Genomic DNA, 20,249 nt, shown 5'->3' with positions numbered 1-20,249 from the left:
TATCTACAGCGTGTATGCGCAGCTTGCGTCAAACCACTGCCTCTACCTCACTCTCACACTCTCGTTCCTGCGTGCATCCCATCACACAAATTAAGCATACCTCCAGATGCACTTGACGGGATTTAAGAAGCTAAGGGCCACGTCTGTTTCTAGAGTGGCATGATTTTTTTTTTTTTTTTTTTTTTTTTTTTTTTTTTTTTTTTTTTTAACCACACGCCTGACATTTTACACTCCCGCCGCTTCGAGGCTTTAGGATCTGTTTGTCAAAGTGGATTCGGTCGTGGTTTTTGCACAGGGGGAGGCTGGCTGGCTGGCTGGCTGGCTGGATGCTGCTGAGGTATGAGTTTAAGTCGGAGCTTTGAAAGCTGAAGGGCGAAAGAAGGAAGATGAGAGAGATATACGTCGCTTGTGCGGTTACACAGACGGCTCCCAGGAGATTTTAGCGCCTGGTTAGGGAGTACTTGAAGGACCTAGCCCTGCTGCAAATAGCAAAAAGCAGGAGTAATTGATGCCCCCCCTCCCTCAAAAAATAGTTTAGATAGGTAATTACCTTTATGAATAGTTTGACCGGTAAATATATAACAAACAATGATCCCCAAAAAGTTTTAAGATTCTATTATGTCATTAGCCTTGAAAAATAATGGCTTACAGATTATTGGATATTTTTAAAAACTTTATCGGAAGTGTACATGTACACATGTGACAAAGACTTTCTGTAACCCAGACTAAACCCCCTGACTTGCAAAGCTTGTTTCTCATTCAAGGTCATTATAGTATAGTTTCTGCTTTTTTAACATTAACATATTACAACAAATTGGGCAATAACATCCTTCTAATCAAAAATCAAAAAATAAAACAAAACACAGCCACTATACATAAAACAAACAATCGACATAAACGCCCACATACACAAAAATACAAGCGTGTCAGCAACAACAATGAAAATTGTAATTTACAACACATCACTAAAGATCAAAATCCAAAGTATCCATATTAGTCCTAATGAAGACCTAAACATTTACTTAGAGCCTCCCATCTTATATCATTTTTAAGTTATTATAGTTGACGAAATAACGAAAACTAAAATTGAAAAAACCTTTTCATCAACAAAATAATATAAATAGTCTGTATGGCAAAATTTTACATTTTACTGATAATCTGGAATGTATCCCCTCCAATTAACGGAGCTTCACTGTATTAATTTCTATTTGACACCAATTCCTATTTAGATAGGGATCTACCAGCATCTTCAATTGATGAGTATTTCAGCAAATATCATGAATAAGGCTTGGAAAAAAAAAAAGTCCACTAAGTTAGACAAGTCGAGCACGAAAATATGTTGACGCAAAATTTTTGCCACAAAGCTTTTCCGTCACCAAGTCACAGCCTCCACAAAGACATTTCCAGTCTATTTTGTAACGAGCGGTAGTGAGCTGATGGAATACTTCGTCATGGACGAGTGTTGTTGGATAGCCGAAGGAGCAAAGACTTCTTGATGTTCCACAAGCCGTTGTTTAATTTGCAATAAAACAATACTTCCCCAGCATAGCGCGCGCTACTCAAGAACGTAGCGGTCGGGTACACCCGACCGAGTCCATGACGAAAAGTGTACCGAAGTTCAGGGAAAAAGAAGTGACTAACTAACATAATAAACCCAAGAGGCGCCACCGTGTGGCGAGATGCCGTACCACAATAACTGACTGTTACAATTTACAACTGCATTGTACTGTATTCAAACTACCGATGACGCTTTCGCAGTCCATTGCCAGCCCTCTATTGGTGGGAAGGTGATACTGCAGTCAAGCAATGAATGAAATCAGTCATCTTAAGAATTGCCGTACTATGTTGTGTCCTTCCTAGGCACCCACTTGGATTACTTGAATATTCAATTGGATAATTGATTCTAAAAAGACGGGAACCTAAAAAGGGATTATTAATTGGGAAGGTGATCGTTCCATTCCATGATGATAGTTTAACGTTCCAAACATCGCAAATCGTTCTGACCTCAGTGAATGAGAAGTGGGCACGTTCAACGATTCCACATGTGAAGAGCACTGCCACAAAAGGGGCCTTTCGCTTTATTAGACAATGGCATGAGGCCGACACACAAATTAAAAAGAGACGTCGCCCGCCTTGGCCCGAATGACCCTGGCGGGGAGTCAAAGAAGGCGCGTCACGCATGATCGGTGCTTTTCTTTCTCTTTAAGCCTGACGGGCTGTTTTGTCGCACGTACAATTAAATGCATTGACATGACACACTTCACAGATAACATCTCAATGCCATCGCTGGGCTCAGTCATCCAGGAACATACATCCTCGCTGATCTGCATGAAACGCGCTCAGGGTAAAAGCGCCTAAGCTGTCTGCGGTTGCGGCGCTGCTCCGACAATGTCACTTAGTAGCTCTCTTGGAGAGGATGGAATCAATAAAAACGACTGCATTTCCATTGGAAGGCAATGGACCCCGCTCGGGTTGGCGTGTTGATTCAATAAAAAGCAGACAGGAAAGAATGTCCAAAAAATGATGCTTGAAGGGTTGTTGAGGGATCACTTGTGGTCCTGGCAATAGAAAAGACTCAAAGCTTATTTTTTTGTGAGCAGATTTTAGGCTGACCTAGCCCTACATAACAAGATCGACAATACCCTCGGCATTTCCTCCATTAGGCATCCCAGAGAGTGACCAATAACACCAGCAAAAACTACAGATTAGGGTTGCGAATTTCTGGGGATGTTGAAATTTGGAAACTTTGCAAGCAAATTCACAAGCATGTAAGTGTGCTATAATTCTTGACGCTTGGGGTATTATGACCGAAGCAGGATACACACTCCTACTAACTTTCTTCCTTGGTAAGGAAATGTCGTAATTTGACTCCTTTAAGAGAAGCAATTTAGGCATTTGCCAGTGAGTATTGTCATATTGTTTGTCTAAATGTGTTGCTGCACTGCTTGTATTCAAATATTCGCTGCTTTAAGGGTTATAAAACAGCCACATAGATGCCAGCCATTAGCCCCTCTATGGCGGTTTCCATTATGTGTTAGCATTAAGCTAGCAGAGCAAAGTTAGGGGAGAAAGAGTTTTTTTTTGTTTTTTTTATGCCTTGGGTGCAATTTTATTTGTTTTGTGTTTAGTTTGCCAGAGAACCTCAATAGTTAGTGGCAACAAATAGCCTGAAGCTTCTTTTTTGAAAATCAGTCGCTGTTGTGGAGTGAGTTGAGTTCACTCCCACCACACAGCCCTCGTACCAAGTACCGTATTCGACCTGCGAAAATAATAACGTGAGTTCTCTCTGGGCTTTTGAGTAGTAAACAGATGTAACCACTTGCTGCGCCTTCTAACAAAAGATGACTTTTAAAATACAAAGACGACCCAAACCATAAAGCCACTGTGGAAACACTGCTTGGTTTCTCCAGGATGTTTTTTTCCAGCGGCCTAATAAAACATCCAGAAAAAAATTGGAACGCTTCAGGCTATTGTTGTCCAATGTGCATAAAAGTGAATTTTTTTGGTGCGTACCCTCCATCTGTTCAACCATTCCAGAAGATGTTCTCGGCACGTATCCGCTTTCCTTAAACCCAGTTTGATCCACTTCTGCTTGAAGTTTGGGAGTCACGTTGCACACACAAATGTGTAATCTAACCCCCCAAAAAACACAATGTGGCCCGAGGCTGATGCTTATTGGCAACAATCAATGGAGAATTTTGTAGTTTTGCCTCTTTTTTTTTTTTCCCGCTTGCCTTGGATCAACAGTCATCCACTCAGCGATATTCTGGTCATGGTTTAATTTTGAAGTCAAACAGAGTTGAATGTGATTCTTCAAGGCTAAATCCGAGCGGCTAATTTCGCGCCTAGCGCTTGGCAAAAACAGATCGATGCCACGGGAATCAAATGAATCAGATTTATTTAAAGATTCATTTACAGCTCGCAATGATCACACCATCAACTCATGAGAAGCTCCTCGCACACCTCAAGCTCAGCTTTCAACAGTGACATCCCAACAAGCTGCAAAGACCTTGGCTGTGTATCCTCGGTTTTCTGCAACAATACAAAAGAAAACGGCTTCTTCTTGTATGGAAACAAATATAAAAGCAACGTGAAAATGGCAAAGCAGAGGGCGTGTGTTAGACGGCCAATTAAAAAGTAAAAGCGATGCCCCAGGTGCGGACTGATCGTGCAACAACCACCTGACTGTTTATTGACAGCTCTCCGGGGTTCCTTTGCCGTACACAAACCCCGAAGCCACTTTGCCGGGCTTTGTGAGAGGCAGCATTCGATATTGTCTCACTGCCAACACAGGCTATGTTTTTGCCATCCATAAAGTACAGCCGCAAAAAAAAAAAAAAGTTAGAAAGGGTTTGGATCTGTTCAAAATTCTGTAGGAAATACAGTTTGGGGATCAGGGATCTGGACCTACTGCCTCCTTTGAGTGCAAAGATTTAAGGTACAAATGTACATGGCGTGAGTTTGCTTTTTACACGCACTTAAGCTACATAAACCATGATCATACTTATACTCAACTAAGTGCCTGTTGATTATTCCTTTTACCACACTCATAATGGGTAACAGGATTCAGGATATTTTTTAAGTTATCGTTAGGAAAATGCACAGAGCACATTATCATCGTTAATGGAATATCTTTGAGGTGATATTTTTTCCCCCCCGTCTTAAAGCTGGCAACAAAGACACCCGATGTGTCTTTGTAAGCTCTGAAACGAGGCTTCCCTGTCTTGCGTCAAGTAAGAAACTTAAAGTTAAGTAAAGTTGTCAACTTTTTTTCCCCTTTGTGATTATGGGAAGCGCTGCTGCACCCCAACACAGCAACTGTTCACCATATTTCGATTTTGTCGGCTAAATATGACAATAACTCAGATGGAACAGCACAGCAACTATTGTTTTCTTTCATTGACTTGGAAGTGATCAAGGTCATTCCTTTGGAGGAATACATTCACATCCCATCCGGAAAGCCCTGAACAACAGCAACTACCTGTCGCAGATCAAATCAGATTTCCATTAGGATGAACATGTTTGCTAAATTTGGCGACTTTTTGACTGTTATATTGTCCCATAAAGCAATTTTGACAAGGTCCTTGCACCTACAAAATGAAATCATAAACTAGGTTATGAATCATTCAGAGACACACAACACTTGTAACGGGGCAGCACTGCAGACTTTCAGTAGCTCTGTTTATTCAGTTCCAATTCTACTTGGCCAAACATTCTCCATCTGCAGCCAATATGAGCAAAACTGAAGGACATCTGTCAAATCTGCAAACGCCCCTTTTCATGCACGTGAAAAACATCATTATCATTATCAGTCATGATGGCTTTAAAAGAGACATGTACACTGAGGAAAAAGATCGACGGTGAGGGGGTTGAAGAGGGAATCCGGGGAGTGAGAGGTCGCTTTAATGAATTTTAGAGCTGGAACAAGATGACACGGCCAGATAAAGGGGGGAAGAAAATAACAAGTTGGGTCGAATTGGCTGGAGACAAATCATATGATAGTGTCAAAGCAGCCTCTCTTGCTGGATCGAGACAAAACAAGGACAGCCAGATGCCAGTTGAGCTCGCCAACGCTCTTATTTGATCACATCCCTTCAACGTATAAACACACGCGCAGGTCGGATTAAACTCCGCATTCTGACTAATAGTTTCATCAGTCAGAGAGCATCATACTTGTTCTTTCCTCTGCTGCAGTATGGGTCATACGTCACAGCCCGAGTGCGCTTTGGAGTAGCTGCTAATCAGAATAAGTGCTTCTGGTAAATCCCAGAAATAAAATGAAGGTGGGTGCAGGGGGCGGGGCAGGAGAAAGCAAGCATCAATACGGGTTTAAATGGCCGAACATTAAGCATTATGGTTGCTCATTAACCTCGACATCACCTTCATGTTCGGCTTATTCATTTCTTTACTGTGGACATCCGCGTCCCGCCTGCCTCGTTATCAGCAGGCGCTATGGCAACAAGGCATGGATTTATGCCATGGGAAATGTAGAAATTAGTCCGTTTCTTTAAATGTGCGCACATCTGTTCGGGCCATTGGCATTGCCGCTTCGGACATATAGCCAGATGGATCGATTTTTTCCTACCGTCTTAATTCCAAGAGCAGCACCATTGCAAGTCAATGCACTGCACGGAAACACGGTAGGAGCAGTCAGAATATATGAGCAACCCGATTAATTTGCGCATGTAAGTGTACCGCCTTTCCATTTAAATAAAAGAGGGATGTAGCGACTAAGTGGCAATTGGCCGTTAAGACCCGCAGCAAAATGCATCAGTGCAGTTAATACTCGCGAAGCTGCTAAGCAACCTAAATACTTTCTAATCCGCCCGCTGTACACTCCTTGTCTACACGTTTTAGTCCTCAGCATCATCCGACAAAATCTGACAAAACGGTATTCGTGCACTAGCAAAGTATTTGTTCTTTGTGTTTGTGCTTTTCAAACGCTGACTGCTGAAGATGACTGACAGAACAGCACACGCTGTTTGATTAACATGGAAGGTGCGACACATTTATGACATTTTGTTGTTTTGTTTTTAAATCTCAAAGCTGAAGGTCGGTCAAGATGGCGAGACAGTAAAAGGTTTCCTGGTAAACCAAACAAAATGTCTTAAAACTGCCCTTTGTGCCCTCACAGTACGTATGACTCTTCTACTTGGTCATGAAAAATGCTGAAAAACCTCCAAATATGACCAATAAAGAAGCACTTTGCATTGCTGCGCTGTTTTTTTTTTTTTGTCCCCGAGTAGAACACCAATTCATGCTAACGAGACTGTTTCTAGAGATCATTTAGCAATGTGTCCAGGGGTAGAAAAATTGTCAGCAATCTTTCAGTGTTGCGTTGTTTTGGAATAAACCACAGGTACAGTTCACTCACTGCCTTGATTTTCTGGCAATTTGTCAAGATGAAAAGTGTTTTGTTCTTGAGTGAAAATTTTTGCAACGCTTCTGTTGCCATGCGAACCGGTAATGTGTTTACTGTATCCAACACAATGCTACCCAGAAGTTGTATAATAGTGAGTTGCACCAGAATTTGAGAGAAAAATATGCCATCAGCGCAACTCAGTGAGTGTAGATAAAGAGTGTGACCTTTGCGTTGGTATTCATTGATTTGGTAAGATGCCATATAGTTAGCATTTGTGATCAAAAGGTAACACTGACTTTGATTTGACTGATTGATTTGAAAATATAGACTGCTATGTTAGCATCTCCCACTAGCCGCCAACTGGTTAGCTGGCATATGCTTGTCACTTGTGATCAAAAGCAAAGAGAGATTTTAATTGGGATCTTACGTGACTAGTGTCGTGGATTTGAACCAATGTTTTGCGCTGTTTGACAAGAAGGGGCACTGACTGAAAGTGTAGACTCTTATGTTAGCGTCTGCCGCTAGCAGCCAACTAGTTAGCTGCCATATATGTCACTTGAAAACAAAAGGTAAGCGAGATTCTGATGTGGATCCTGTGTGACTGGTGTCTTGAATACTTTTGTGATAATGTAGACCATTACATTAGCATCTATCGCTAGCTGCCAGCTCTGCCTATACAGTATGTCTATGTCCAGTCTTTCTTGCATGTTATGTGTTCTGTTTAGTTAATAAGTCCTTGTAAATGTGGTTTAATAAATAGATTTTCATTTTTTAATGTGAATGTTACATTAACATGCTTGACAGGTATAGGCTGGATGAACTAATTGAAGAGCGACAACCTCGACGAATTAAATTATCTTTGCAATTATCGTAATGAGCTGGAAATACAGCCAAGGCTCATTTCCCTTCACCTGGAAGGAAAGATGGGCTGTGGGTTTTTAATCTGATCGGCTCTGAGTTTGTCCACTTTTATAGTATCACTTATTGGACAGCAGTCAAGGCCTGTAATCGGACGTGTTGTCAATTAACAGTACCAGTGGCTCGGGCAGCCCATCAGAGGGCCTTTTATCGCACACTTGGCTCCAACTTCAAGGGTACTACTAAGAGGGGGCGACACGTGGGAGGCCAAACGACAAGTCCATATGTTGCGAGACAGTTGGCGTGCTTCATATGCGGGCGTAATCCCTGTCTGGTGTGGGGCTGCACTGGTGGCGGTGTGGGTTTGAAGCTCAAACGCGAGGGCTGCTGCTGCGCTGTCAAATTTCAAACAAAGTACTTCCTGCAAATGAATGAAAAAGGCTTTGGAGTAGGTTATAACCGCTTAAATCAGAGAGGAGTCGCGTTGAGGTGACTTTTCATTGGGAGAAAATGGAGAAAATGCCCCACTAGATACACGAGGTGTTTCAACTGAAACATTTACCGATTAAACTTTATTTCAATCGTTTATTTTTTGTGATTTTTTATGTCTGTGTTTCTTCCAGGTCCTCTGGTACTTTCTCTGCCATGTGGAGGAGTGAAACCTCATCACTCCCTAACACTATAATGAACCTGAACAATAGATTCAACTGCAAATTGAAGATAATCCCAAACAATTACAAACCCAACGCTAATCCTAACCCCAAAACAGGAGACCAACCCTAACAACAAAACGTAATCCCAAATTTTAACCACACATCCCAATCCTAATCCCCAAACCTGAAGAACAACCCTAAACCCAAATCTGAGTTTAAACCCCAAAACCAATCACTAAACAGGAACATCAACTCTAACTCCAAACCAAAAAAACACCTCTAATTCCAAACTCTAAACCAAACCCGAGAACCAGAAGACCAACCAACCATTACCACAAAGCCTAGCCTCAGCCCCAACTATAACCTTGATTGTAAACCCTAACCACAAAAGATGAAGACCAAACCTAACACCAACACCAAAAATCAACCCTAAAACCAACCCGAACCCCTGCAACCCTAACCCCATACCTTAACATTAACCCTGAGTTTTGGTAACGACCAATCACGGCTCAGCTTTAGAAAACAGGTGAACTGTGATTGGTCGTTCCCTGAGCCCTGGGTAGTTGTGATGTCATTATCAGTCGACAGAAATGACAAAATGGCCGCCCCCTGAGATGGCTAAAAACGGTTGGATTTTGCTGCTTAACTCATATTGCACAAACGAACTATTAATCAGAATGCCGTGTTTCAACTAGTGGGCCTGCTGGGAACATATTCTTGATGAAAATATGTTTGGGTTGATTTCTACTTTAAGGCCTGGATGTGGAAGTGTGGAAAATCCCAACTGACGGCCCAACTTCCAAATGCACAACCCACCACTGATGGATTGTACTGTTGGAAGAGACGATTCGAAGAGTAATGTAGCTTTCCCGATACAGAGTGGTTTTTTTTTTTTTTTTTCCGTTTTGTTTTGCTTGACCAATTTCTTCCATGTAAAAAGAAGAAGCGGCAGCACTAGAATCATTGGCATGCGTGGGCAACGCAATGATGGATGCCGACTGACGCCGAGGCTTTCCCACCTTGTCGATGATGACACATAAAAAGTTCACACTCCAACGCGTGCGCGCTTGTCTTTCATACCTCCCACATTCGCAAGCATGCGGCCACTTCTCAAAGCTTACGGCGGCGCAGTCTGAATGCTTTATGCCCGTCCGTCCTCCATATTTCTACCTCCTCTTCGTGCATTTTATCCCTCCGCAGTGCCAGTCTCTTAACGGGTCTCTATTGATCATACTGTTTCCTCTTTATCTTTAATCAAAAGGCCGGGAAACTCTGTTGTTTAATTTATGAGTCGCTACGAGAGGCCCACTCTCCCCGGCTCCCGCAGAACCAGCTCTTATTCATAATTAATAAAGAACGGCTAATTATCTGAGCGTAGGGCCCTCACATCGTGCTCGTCCTATATAGGGGGAAGAGAGGGAGGCAAAAAAGGGATTGGGGAAAAGAGCTCCGGTGGAGGGAAGGGCAGATTGAGACACGTCACCTGTGGTTGGTCTCGTTTTCACCATCTCCGTCACATCGCACACTTCCTCAGCTGCTTTTCATGTTTGACGGGCTGAGGGAACACGGAGGGAGGAGCGCGACCAAGTGACAAGCAAAGGAAATGGGACCGATTTGAGATGGAATAATACATTCGCCGCTCGTATTATTTGTTTATAACCACTCCACATGAAAGGCGCCGCCAAACATCTCGACTATAAACTGCACAAATGGACCTGAAGTGTTTCATATCCTGTTGAGGTTTCTTCAATGGAGCAAGTTGTGGGTGGGTGGTTCGCATTTGAATGAAAAGAGCAGATGTCTCCAAGGGCCTGTTTGTATGGTTCGGTTTGGTATGTTATGCAATTATGAGCATTTTCATCGTGAAAATAATGACAGCAAAAATGCACTAATTGTGGAGGATAGGGACCAACCCCCAATTTTTTTGGGTCTCCATCAATACAGTAGTGCCTTGACTTCCGAGTCTAATTCATCACGTAATTTTGCTTATGACTCAAAACATGTTTTTCAAACATCATTCCCCATTGAAATGAATGAAAATGGCACAAATCTGCTGCAGCCTCCGAAAAAGATATGTGTTATGTGTTTTTGTTTTTTTTCCATGACAAAAATAGCACTCTATAATATAAACACATGCAGCAATCCTTGCTAACCAATGATAATCCTTCGATTCTATTGGCATTCTGCCGCTCCTTTTGGTCTGTGCCGCCTTGGCTACATGGGGGCAGTATAATGCAGAAATAGTGGTGGAATCTACAGTACACGGAGACAGTCACAGCTCCTCAAAAAGATGGTGCAATACTGGCAGCAACAGGACAAGATTTCCCAAAAATGACAGCCTGTCAAAATGAGTGTGGTTAGAATGGCCACTTGATCCTGAGTACAACGCACAAAACGTTTTGAAAATCAGAAGATTGGATCCAGAGAAATTGAAATTTGGTCAAAAAAACACAAAATAGAGTAAAAAAAATAACTTTTAATAATAATTAATAACTTAACTTATCCTCGACCCTTTTGTGTCGTCTTGGACTCGGGGGGAAGCCCCTTCTCCAATTGGCCGACAAGTTTCAGTTAAAAATATGCACCAATTGTTCGGGCAGGCCAAAATTCCAGGATGTCAACAGGTCCAAATTACCGTGATGTTTCAAATGTCGAATCGTAAATACTTGCCATAAAAGCTCGAGTTAACTAGTGCAAATGGAAGATTATTGGTGAGTAAAGAAGTTTGGGAAAATAAAATAGGTCATGCACGTAAGAGGTCAGTTGTTTTTTGTGTGAATGTATTTCTTACAGAGGACATTAAAGGCATTTGAAGTGCTCAGTCCATGTTTTTTAGAAAATGCGGCCTCTTGTCACGTTGCTAATGCTAGCCTTTTTTAACAGAGGATAAAGAATGTATGCCAGTGAGTAATGTTATACTGTCTGTCTTCATGTGTTGCTTCACCATTTGTGTTCAAACATCTGTACTTAAAGGGTTACAACAAAGCGGTGATCAGTGCTATTCAATCGCCTGTCTGTGGCATTTTGCACAACATGTTAGCATTAAGATAGGGGGAACTCCTAAGGCAGAGTTGTGTGGTTGCTTTAAATACGCAGCACGTACTTGTTTTGTTTAGTTTGACAATAAACGTCAGCTGGGACTCAGTGACCATAAACGGCTTGAAACCTCTTTTTTGAAGATTCGTTCACGATCTGCGAACCTACTGCTTGTTCTTAAGTGTGTTGACTGGAGTTCACTGACACCGTACAGTCCTCGTACTTAAATGCATTCATAAATAAATAGCTTAAAGTGGATTTGATTTAGAAAAATCCACCAAAAGTGGTATAAGTAAGACTTGCTCCAATTTCAGCTAGCAACCCAGGCTAAACCTAGCTCCCCACCAACATACTATACAAAGATCTAACAACAAAGAAATAAGACTTGACAGAACTGTAGTTCCTCATATTGGCCCATTTTGGAGCAAACGACTTGCTTGCTTTGTTGTGCGAATTAACATTGTTGCCATAAATGTCAATAATTTTAAAGTTGTTCCAACTGAAACTGCTGTTTTAGCCCCAAAAAATACAAGTTGTGTTATTATAGTGTAGCGATAATTGCAATAATTTCTTCGTGCAAGTCGCTTCACCGCAACGAACCACGGCTGCGCTTTGGCCAGTGAGCCTACAAGTATTTAGACTGGCTCAAAGTAAGAAAATGTGCATGAGTGAGCTTTTGTTGTTGTATGCGGGGAAAGACTTCCATAAGACGAAACTGGGACGCTTAAAATCTTTATTGCCTGCAAAGATTGAGGGTGCAAATCAATAATGCAAATAGAAACAAACAAATAAATCAGTCACATGCATGTTGTATGAACTCCAGTTCCACTCCTTAATTGGTCTCTTATGTGTGTTTTACAGCAACAGATGCATCTGTTTATCTTATTTAAGGTTATTGTAATAGTGCACTTTTACACATAGGCAAACTGGAAAACAAAATAATTACTTGGCTTCATTCAGCCTTTAAAAAACACAATGAAAAACTATTCCAAAATGTAATAGTACCTGAATGGGGCCCACAAATGTGTTATCGGCGTCCCACCTAATCCCTCACTTTAAATCTCTTCAGTCTTATTTCTCAGGGAACATGCCAAAAATGCCACATCCCACATTTTAAAGCAATTCCCATTCACACAAAGCTGTAAAACCGTTTTTAATATAGTGCCGGTACCACACATGAAATGATTGTCTTGATTCTGCCAAGCAACAACACCATTCAATTATTTGCAAATCAAAACCTTTAAACCTCTTGAACCAAAAAGGAGCCACACATGGTCTTTTGAAGAAGAAGGAGAACGAGAAGAAGAGGAAAAAGAAAAAAGTAAGAGAAGGAGAATAAGGTGAAGGAGGAGGAGAAAAAGACGTTTTGTTTCTTTTCTTTTGTTAAACTTAAACCTAAGGGCAATGTGACGACGCTGGATGAATTCTGCCTAGCAACAAGAAGCATACATTATGTTATGGCCAAAAACTACAAATTAGTCATCATGTGGATGACCACAGCATACATCCAGTTTGTACTGTATAAGGGTCCCACAGTTGACAGTGCACCATCAAAGCTGTTCACCAAATCAATCAAGTTTCAGTAATTAGGTCAGCTCAAAAGAAAACTGTCTGTTGAATGAAAAGACAATAGAATCCACAAGGGGGAAAAAAAAAAAATTTCAACAACAGTGAAAGAGCTTCTGTTTTTGGCTCATGTTGAAATTTCAAGTACTTTTACAACAACACAATATTTCAACATGGTCCAAATAACTGTTGTGAGAACAAAAAAGATCGCAGCTGGATTTCCTTGACAGGATTCAATAATCCGCAGTGGTAGCAGCCTTTATTTTTTTGTTGCGTAGTGGTACGCGTACACTTCATTATGAAAGACATTATGTTGGGCAACAACAGCCCTGCCTTTCAACATTCGTGGCAAGCATAACGCAATCAAATTAAAAACATTCACCTTGGAGACCTGGTTTTAGAACATGTCATCTCCTTGTTTTGTTTTTTTAAATGCAATCTCGTGTTAATGTCCCCTAACAAACAACAGTGCACATTTGAAAGGCAAACTACAGCGCTACCATGACTTACGCCTAGGCCTGCCACAAGAACACATTTTTAGGACGACATATTCTCCCAGAAACTAACGTGATAAACGATAGTATCATTGATCTTTTTTTTTTTTTATGTAACCGATATGATATTATAGAGCGTAATAATTCAAGTACATCATTTTTAAGCACAACTATCTAACCGCCAGCTGCCCACCCTTGATTTAAAACAACCACGCAGCTTATGTTAGCTTAATGCTAATGGATAGCATCATAAATTACAAGTTTTATAAGCCTTTAAGGCAACAATGGGCATTTGAAGACAAATGGTGAAGCAACACTTTTCTTTTAACAATGTTTTTAATCAGAAATGCAGGTAAATTTTTCAATTTTTTTCCTGCAACATCAGGTTGATAATATTATAAAAATAATATAATATGTAATATAGTAATATTTGTGAATTAAGGGTTAGGTTCAACAACGTGGAATTTCTTTCTAAAACGTAGCTAAAAATTACAACACATGGAAAAATCTGTTTTTCCACAAAAAAGTAAAGAAATGTTTTAAAATCAGCGTCAAAATTGTGTGCATGTATGCTTTATCCTCTGCAAGGAATTATTCATATTAGTTATGTATTATACTGCTTCCAAGCGCGCATACAAGAAAGAGCAGCACAATGTCCATTGAACTGAAGCAAAAATTGTGACAGAAACTGTATAATTCTTTACAATCTATTTAATTATGTCATCACTGTATGTTTGGGGGTTTTTTTCTTCTCATGAAGAACACACCCTAACGAACTTTCTGATAGCCTGGAAACCGCTCAAATTAACTCGCTTCCTCTTAACTGACCCAGTTTCCTAAGAAATTACCAAAACCTCAAAACACCCATCCCCCTCCGCGTCTTCTTTCTTAGCCTTGGGCAAGTAATGCTGGGCGTGCACTTAATGATGTTCATAGTCTCAGACTAAAAGCTGAAAGTCAAAAGGAAGTTTTAAAGTGTCATTGGAGTCAAAACGCGCTCCATCCATCTCGATCGTTTTGTGTACGGCGGTAATCTCAGCTGTTTTAGATCCGTTTTTCCTGTGTTGGGGAAAATTTGCATTGTGGGAAAAATGCCAAAAGAATCGATTTGTGGTCTTGTCAATGCAAACGTCAGTCATTGTAAAATCTCAGTCTGAGACATCAAGACTGTGAATAAAAACTCTAGAACTTGTCTTTAAACGTTAACAGGTGTGAGAAGATAATTTTCCAAGGGTCTTCTCCAAATCTTCTCAAAGTCTTCTGATGTAGTGGTAGCTAAAGAACTCCACTCCCAAAGATAAGACCTCCATTTGCCCACACGGCCATCTTTTGACCACACCTTCACTTTGACCACAATGTGATCTCTATATCCAGAATGCAAAGCATCTTGACGATGGTGCTGACCTTGGCTTTTCGAACTTAAAAGAAGGATTAAAAGAAAAAAGGGACCCCATCACCACATGTAGAGCAAGCCTCTTACTCTCAAATGACATGGTAATGGGCTAAATGATGCATTCCCCATAAGATCAAGGAGAGACTTGGCGAACCTAAGGTGAAAGGTCCAGCTGGCAATTTCTGGATTAACTTAAGGTCAACTTGGTCCAATTACGAAGCCTTGCTTAGCAACAGTAAACACAGAGCAACTTGTGAAGCGCTTTCATCATAAACTTAGAAATTCCTCTCACGAGCTCAACGGAAAGAGCTTTCGGAGAGACGACATCAAACGCTCGGAATTATTCGTCTGTTGCAATCTGCGGCAAGCAGGCAGGAGGCGGATAAAAAAAAAAAAATGCTATCTCAGATGACATTCTGCATCCTCAACAGAGTCCTTCCCCCGTTTGGCAAGACAATAATACAAACTGGGAAACGCATAAAGTAACTCTGCAAAAGACACATTGGCTAATTGAATGCATTGAAAATAGTGTCGCCCGCCAGCGAAGCCCCCGCCCCCCCCCCCCCACCCTGTGTGGAATGGAAATAGCCAAAGTTCAAGTTTACCGTCTGCTTCTGCACAATGGGGAGTTCACAATGGGAGCGGACATTATTACAGCAGTATGTCATTAGTTATCAGGGGGATATCTGTACTCCCGTCTTGAATTACACTACCGAGCTCTCGCCACATTTCCACTGTTCAGCATTTGACTTTTGGTCCGTTTTATCGCTGGAAACTGCGCAAACTACGCTGCATTGAACGCATTAGTCCACATGAGACACACTGACAATGGAGGACTATGTAGGGTCTCCTGTCATTACTAAGCACTCACAGCAAGGGACTAACTTTTATTGTGGAGGAGACTGCAGCAAAGTGGAGATTGTGGAGTATAATACTGCAGTCCAAAGACTTTTGTCCCTGAGACTGACAAATGATGGACTCTCTCTCATCCGTGACGCCTGCCGCTTGTTTTCTTTCTTTGCTGCATGCGTGACAAGCTCGGCAACATGTCTGATTGCCACTTCCAATGTCTTTTATTTGTCGAAGACAATGCTAGGCACGCCTGCAACGATAAACGTCGGATCGCCGCAAATGTCCCACTAAACCAATGAGCGGGCATTCCAAGGCTCGGTCTGAAATGCTTTTGTGATTGGGATGCGAGATCCGAATTAGCCAGGGACCGCTAACACGATGTGTCGCCTTCAAATAGAGCACGGTTGCCCCGGAAACAGCTTCAATGTCCATTCTCCACCCACCGTTTTTTCTTTCTTCTTTACCTTGAAGTATGCAACTATTTGCTCACTTTCTCACATATATACACACACAGATACACACAAGCGAGCTCGCCCTCATGACAGTTTTGGATCGCAGACAAAAACAGACACATTCTTGGGTCCACTGAAAAAGCCTCATCTTTTATTAACTAACCATCCTGCTTTGAACTGATGGCCCAATAAAGCATTTTTGCAAGACGGGAATATCATGGAAATTCACTAGAGCCGGCAGCTACGTGTGATCAGGTCTTTGGCTGGACTCGGTGAAGCAGCATTTGGCTCATTGCCCAAGTTTATTCTCGCACGCACGCGTAAGCCTAACCTATTACACAGAAATCATTTATGCAAAACGAAATAATAAATGAGATATTATTGTAATACAGACTTGTTGTTTGTTTTTGATTTGAAAAAATACATGGGAAGAGGACCTTGAAAAAAAAAATCACTATTGCAATATTGAGCACAGCAGGGGAGGATTGCAATAATTTTCAAAATCAGTCAGCTCTAATTCAATCGCAAAAGATAAATAAAACACAAATCAGAGAAAAAGGGATTCAGTTAAACAGAAATATTCCCATTAAAATCAGCCATCTCATTCAAAATAATGTTTAAAAGATTACAATCAAGATCAGGGAAATCATTTTGATCAAATTCCCATAGACAGTAGCAAAATGGTGCAATTTTCAACTCTGGATTGGCATAATTCATTCCTTGATAAAGAATTCTGTCCAATGTGTGGAATTGATTGTTCCAAATAGAGTGCCCTGTTGATTCAGTCTCAACTAGCTTGCCATCTGAAGAAGTGGAACAACATAACTTTGAATAAGTGTCGATCTGTAACCATGCAGAAATCCTCTGGGCAACATTATTGCCATCTGATTAATAAAACATTTAAACAGGACTACAGAACAAGCACAAATATTCTACCATCCCATTAAAAATAATATTTAAAAGAAAATTAAGCTCAAGGAAATGCGCAAAATTATCTGCTTTCAACTCGGCATGGGCATAATAATGGATTTGTTTAATCGTTAAGAATGATTTCAATGGGAACATGCAGAAAGGTTCCACCATCTCATTAAAAATAATATTAAACAGAAAGACGAGATCAAGGAAATTCACTTTGCAGCGGTACCGAGGGGGAATTATCCGACCTCCCACTTTTCCCTAAGACGTTTCAGGAAAATAGGTAAGGGGTCAAACGCGATAACTTTTTGTTCAACTTTTGGAATGATTGATGATCTCGTCCATCCCAGAGCACAAAGCACCTGGCTCAAACGGGAGCTAAATATAGGCGATGAGGTGGGGCCCATAGGTAGCTGTCATTATGGGCCGTTGATTGTGAAGCTCTTGTGTTCTTTTATAATGACCCCCCCCCCAACCCCCATACACCTGTCTCCCCTGCCAGCCTGCCTGACCTATCGCCCCCCCGCACCACCCAACCCCCCCAGATTGGCCACTTAGGTCAGACTAAATATAGCTCCCCTCTCTCTGTTGCTCCATTCGGCACAAGCACTCACCATCAGCATCAAGCTGACTCCTCCTAATGTGCACCAAACTATGTACAGCGAACAGGCCTGCCTCCGGAGTCTCATCTCAGCCCCTTTTATAGGAACGCCATGACACTACGCGGGACATGAATAACAAACAGGAATCTATTGGCACCCAAAGAGGCAGCCGTGAAATGTCCTCTCTGATTAGAGTTGCAATCTAGTGGGTGTCGGTTTATCTTTGGGCGGCCAGGAAACTGCGAGTGATGGAACACAAAACAGCGCTGGGGGGAACAAAACAAGTACGGTTAATGGTCATCTCAAAGTACTGCGCTGACACTATGTTCATGTTACGCATACCCTGGTTGAAGCGTGCCCAACATTATGCCAACCTAATAATGAGCTTTTTTTGGAGCAATTGCAATTGCCTGTTTTTTCTGTTAGCAAGCTAATTGGAGAACATTTCTGATATGCGGTGTGGACATATTTGATTATATCTGAGAAAGACCCATAAATAGAGAATAATAATAATACTGTATTTATAGTATAATATTTCATTCATATTAATGTACGCAATTGCGATGCCTTGATTTTAGTGAGGCTAGTACACAGCCATCAGAGCCATGAATGCAATTGTACTAATAATTGGCATAATACTTTCTTTTTGTGTTTCGGTTTTCGGCCTTGGTTTGCTCATTTTCAGTTTTCTTGTTCAGCCAAGAAGTTTCTTTTCACGGATTCCCTGATGATAATGCTAGCTAGCTTGCCAGTTAGCAGACTTTAGCATTAGCATTAGTCTACATGTACCAGTTTATTACCAAGCCATGTGATTATAACACACATGCTAAACATCCTTAAGCTAAACATGAGTATAGCATACTACAATATAAACACTTGCCTTAAGCGAGTATATTACAGTACAGTATAGTATAGTACAGTTTCGTATACTACAGTACAGGGGAGAAAACATAGCATAGCATAGTATATATAACAATATAGCATACCTACAGCAGTATATAATTTGTACTATACTGTAGTATTCAACAGTATAGCTTAGTGTAGTAGTATTATCCACTATGTTATATTACAGTATATATTATATAGCATTTTATATACAGTATACTACAAAACGATGGTATCAGCCATGCCTATCTTTGCCTAGTACTGTATAGGAATATACGACAGTAAAGTATAGCGTAGTATTGTATAGTACATAGTACAGTATAGAATAGTTTTGCATATCACATTTAAGCATAGGTAGATATCCAAATTAAAGTAATATAGCCAAGATGATTAATTAGTTTAATTTTTCATTTTTAGTGTGTTTATCATCTGTAAGTGTTCAGGGGTGATGTTCAAATGTCACCTTTTTAGCCAGCTAAAGTATTTGGGAGATAGGTAAGAATCTGAATACATGTGCTCTTTTCCCAGTCACAAAGTCAAGAGAAAAGCTTCTTAGAGTGTGATGCCTGGATGCTTTGGTTGATCCTATTCCAGAGTACGGGAGTTGATTATGGCAGAGCAGTCACGCTCTTGCTTTGTGATTCTGTTTTTAAAAAAAGTAAAATAAGATGTGATAATAAAAAAAAAAAATACATATATATATATATATATTTTCCTAGAACACTGGACTGGAAAAAAAAGAATTCCCGGGAGCACCATGACAACGTTAAGAGACAGTCTTATGATTGTCAGCCTCCTCTGTGCTGCCGCTTACAAAGCGTCCAACACTGCAGACAGTCGAAACGTCTGCAGTGGCAGCATCACCGCAGCACCACCACTTTCCGGGTAATAAAAGATAAGATTAAGTGATTAGGCAAATGCCGGCTGCAAATGCGAGCCAGGGCTCCCTTCTGTCACTGCACAATGCATCACCTGCTCACCCTCCAAAAGAAAGCAGCATCAGCTGTTTGACTCATCGACTCAAAGAGTCAAGCATGCAAATAGAAAAAGGAAATAGAAAAAAGTAGTGTAGTGTTGTAAAAAATAGCACGCTACAGTATAGTATCGTAAAACAGCAAACTATAGGAGATGATGCAGTACAGTGCCGTATCTAACAGTATAGTAAAGTATAGCAGAGTGTATGGCATACCACAGAATGGTAGCTATAGCATAGCGCAATATAGCACAACTTAGACTAGCATAGCATTATACAGTGTAATATTGTTTAGCACAGCACATTATAGTAAAGTATGCTACAGTATACAATAATACTATACAGGTATAGTATTGTTTACTAGGCTATTGCACAGCATAGCACACTACAGTTTAGACTGTATAGCACAGCACACTATAGCATACAGTACAGCACAAGTTAGCTTAGCATAGCTTGTATAGCATAGCACACACTATAATATACTACAGCATAGTAAAGAATTGTATAAAATAGTATAGCATAGATGCTAAATGGTCTTTCACTTGTATAGCGCTTTTCCACCTATTAAGCGCTTCACACTGACTTCACATTCACTTACTGATGGAGCAATTTGGGGTTTAGCATCTTGCTCAAGGACACCTCGATATGGTCACAAGGGCCGGGGGATCAAACCCACAACCTCTGCGTTGGGTTGGGAGGTGACCACTC

The 20,249-nt window shown here is 41.0% G+C and overlaps 1 protein-coding gene across 4 annotated transcripts in view; it reads right to left on the bottom strand.

Moving 5' to 3' along the window:
• Positions 1-20,249, bottom strand: part of sema6bb (sema domain, transmembrane domain (TM), and cytoplasmic domain, (semaphorin) 6Bb) — a 167,001-nt gene that overhangs the window by 96,426 nt on the left and 50,326 nt on the right. The gene's annotated exons all lie outside the window — the stretch shown is intronic.

This window comes from Filicampus tigris, chromosome 12, assembly GCF_054856515.1.
Source record: "Filicampus tigris isolate MCC_2025a chromosome 12, RoL_Ftig_1.0, whole genome shotgun sequence".
Taxonomy (NCBI): Eukaryota; Metazoa; Chordata; class Actinopteri; order Syngnathiformes; family Syngnathidae; genus Filicampus; species Filicampus tigris.
The sequence above is the reverse complement of the archived record's forward strand: the minus strand, read 5'-3'. Positions and strand labels throughout refer to the sequence as shown.